Source organism: Orycteropus afer, unplaced genomic scaffold (genome assembly GCF_000298275.1).
Source record: "Orycteropus afer afer isolate SDZICR_OR568_19922 unplaced genomic scaffold, OryAfe1.0 scaffold00547, whole genome shotgun sequence".
Lineage (NCBI taxonomy): Eukaryota > Metazoa > Chordata > Mammalia > Tubulidentata > Orycteropodidae > Orycteropus > Orycteropus afer.
The window spans coordinates 638959-642204 of record NW_006922134.1 but is presented as its reverse complement, the minus strand read 5'-3'; the positions used below and the strand labels follow the sequence as shown (position 1 = coordinate 642204).

Below are 3246 nucleotides of genomic sequence, written 5' to 3'. Positions count from 1 at the left end.
AAGCAAAGGTGTGTCTTCTGCATATCACAGGTTGTTAATGAGTCTTCTTCCAGTCCTGATGCCACACTCTTCTTCATATCATACAGCTTCTCAGATTATTTGCTCAGCATACAGATTGAATAAGTATGGTAAAAGGCTACAACCCTGATACACTCCCTTCCTGATTTTAAACCAAGCAGTATCCCTTTGTTGAAGTAGATGATTCTATTTTGTAATTTTTGCAAGAAACCCACTCCCCTCTTCCTTTTTTAAACCAAACATCCCTGAGAAACCCACTCCCCCCTTCCTTTTCCTGAGAGCCCTGTTAACCTTCCTTTTCCGAGAGCTCTGTTAATCTTCCTTTCCCTGAAAGCCCTGTTAATAGTGATTCCCAGAGTTGGGGACCCACATCCTCCCAACAGAAATTCTCAGAATTGAGGACCCTCACTCCAGATAGTGTGTTTCCGCTCTGATAATAAGCTGACCATTAATCTTCTCTAAACAATAACCGGGCAGTTTATAGCTTCTGTAACATGCTTGCTTGCCTGCTTGCAGTCCTAAGCTGTATAAGCCTGCCTGAAATCAGGCTCGGGGCTGCATTTGGGGAGAACGCTTTAGTTCCCCACAGCCCAGTTATAGCTGAATAAAGACTCTACCAAATTCTGGACATTATAGTGGTCATCAATTTCTTCTGAACCCACAACATTGTTCTGTTTGAAAGGTAGCCTCCTTGTCTATATACAGGCTCCTCGTGAGCACAATTAAGTGTTCTTGAATTCCCATTCTTCTCAGTGTTACCCATAATTTGTTATGATCCACACAATCAAATGCTTTTGCATAGTCAATAAAGCACAAGTAAACATCTTTCTGGTATCCTTTGCTTTCAGCCAAGATCCAGCTGACATTAGCAATGATATCCCTCATTCCACATCCTCTTCTGAAACCAACTTGCATTTCTGGAAGTTCTCTGTCAATATATTGCTGCAACTGTTTTTGAATTATCTTCAGCAGAATTTTACTTGCATGTGATATTAATGATATTATTTGATAATTTCCACATTCTGTAAGATCACCTTTCTATGTAATTGGTACAAATATAGATCTCTTCCAACCAGTTGGCCAGGTAGCTGTCTTCCAAGTTTGTTGGCATAGATGAGCACCTCCAGAGCAGCATCAGTTCATTGAAACATCTCAGTGGGTGTCCTGTCAATTCCTGGAGCTTTGTTTTTCACCAATTCCTTCAGTACACCTTCAACTTCTTCTGTCAATACCATGAGTTCTTGATCATGTGCTACCTCCTGAAATGAATGAACATCGACCAATTCTTTTTGGTACAATGACTCTATTTCTTCCATATTCTGTTGATGTTTCTGCATCATTCAATATTTTACCCATAGAATCTTGCAATATTGCAGCTTGAGGTGAAGTCCAAAGCCATTTATGTTGTTGAAAAAAGATATTTGCAATGAAAAAGTCATTGGCCTTGAAAATTTCCAGCATGCGATCCCAGCGTCATTTCTATCACCAAGGCCATATTTTCCAACTGCTGGTGATTCTTCTTTGTTTCCAATTTCTGCATTTAAATCACCTGGAATATATCTTGGTTGCATCATCTTTGGTCAATTTCAGAGTGCAGAAGTTGGTATATTCTTCAATTTCTTCATCTTTGGCTTGGTGGTTGGTGCATAAATTTGAATAATAGTATTTACTTTAGGAGCTCTGGTGACGTAGTGCCTAAGACATTTGACTGCTAATCAGTAGGCTGGCAGTTCAAATCCACCAGCCACTCCTCAGAAGAAAGGTTGGGCTATCTACTTCCATAGAGATACCACCTCAGAAACCCAAGAAGGAGTCGCTATGAGTCAGATCTGACTTGATGGCAGTGAGTTTGGTTTCGTTTTTGGTCTTCCTTGTACGCGTATGGATATTATCCTATCACTGACAGCACTGTACTTCAGGATAGATCTTTTTTTTTTTTTTTTAAACTGTGAATGATACTTTATTTAGTCATTTTTGTTTACAACTGAAACTCTGGGAATTCAAAATTAGCATCCTTGTCTGTGAGCTTCTTATACACACCAGAAAAAGTTTTTACCTTTTGTTCTACATTGTTCTGTTGTGCTTTGTCCAAATGAACCTTGCAGGAGCTCTGGTAGCATAGTGCCTAACGGCACTTGACTGCTAAGCAGAAGGCTGGCAGTTCAAACCCACCAGCCACTCCTCGGAAGGAAGATGGGGCAATCTACTTCCATAGTGATACTGCCTCGAAAACCCAAGGAGGAGGGGTCACTATGAGTCGGGTCTGACTTGACAGCACATAACAACAAGAAGCCAGCTGCCATCCAGTTTCACACAGATTCTCTTGCCCACGATTTCACTTGGGAAGACCAAATCTTCAAGGATTGCATCATGTACAGTCAGAATGCGGCTCTTGGTACTCTTTTGCTTATTTTCTGTACAGCTTTTTCAAATTGGTTTAGGCAGAATTACCCTCTGAGCAACAAAGGCAACGTGCTTTCCACTGAACTTTTTCTCCAGTTCACATATTAGCTGGACTTGGATTTTCTAGAAAGACTTCAGTTGAGGAACGGGAACAAAGGTTGTAATAGCTTTCTACCCACCACCAACTTCAATTTCCTTGGCTGCAGTTACATTCAGATCCCTTATCTGTGCCTTTAGATCTGAGTTCATCTCCAGCTCTAGAGCCTAGGAAATGCCAGACTGGAATTCATCCAGCTTTTTGCCATTGGACTTCACAATCTTCACACTTGCACTGAACATGGACTTTTTCTTGCTGAGCACTTCAGGATAGGTCTTGAAACGTTCTTTGCAACAATAAATGCCACACCATTCCTCTTCAATTGTCATTCCCAGCATAGTAGATCATATGATTGATTCAAAATAGCTAAAAACCAGTCCATTTCAGTTCACTAATGCTTAGGATAGTGATCTTTATGTGTTCCACTCCATTTTTGACAACTTCCAGTTTTCCTGGATTCATACTTCATACATTCCATGTTCTGATTATTAATGAATATTTGCAGCTGCTTCTTTCCATTTTGAGTTATGCCACATCAGCAAATGGAGGTCCCAAAAGATTTACTCCACCAACGTCAGTCTTTACTTTGAGGAGGCAGCTCTTCCCCAGTCATATTTTGAGTGCCTTCTGACCTGAGGGGCTCATCTTCTGGCACTATATCAGACAAAATTTCAGGGCTATTTATAAAGTTTTCCAATAATATATCAGACAGTGTTTCACTGCTATTC

At 40.5% G+C, this 3246-nt stretch overlaps 1 pseudogene; it reads right to left on the bottom strand.

The window, feature by feature from the left end:
* Positions 1-1996: 1996 nt before the first annotated feature.
* LOC103209997 lies at positions 1997-2760 on the bottom strand (annotated as a pseudogene).
* Between the last annotated feature and the right edge of the window lie 486 nt (positions 2761-3246).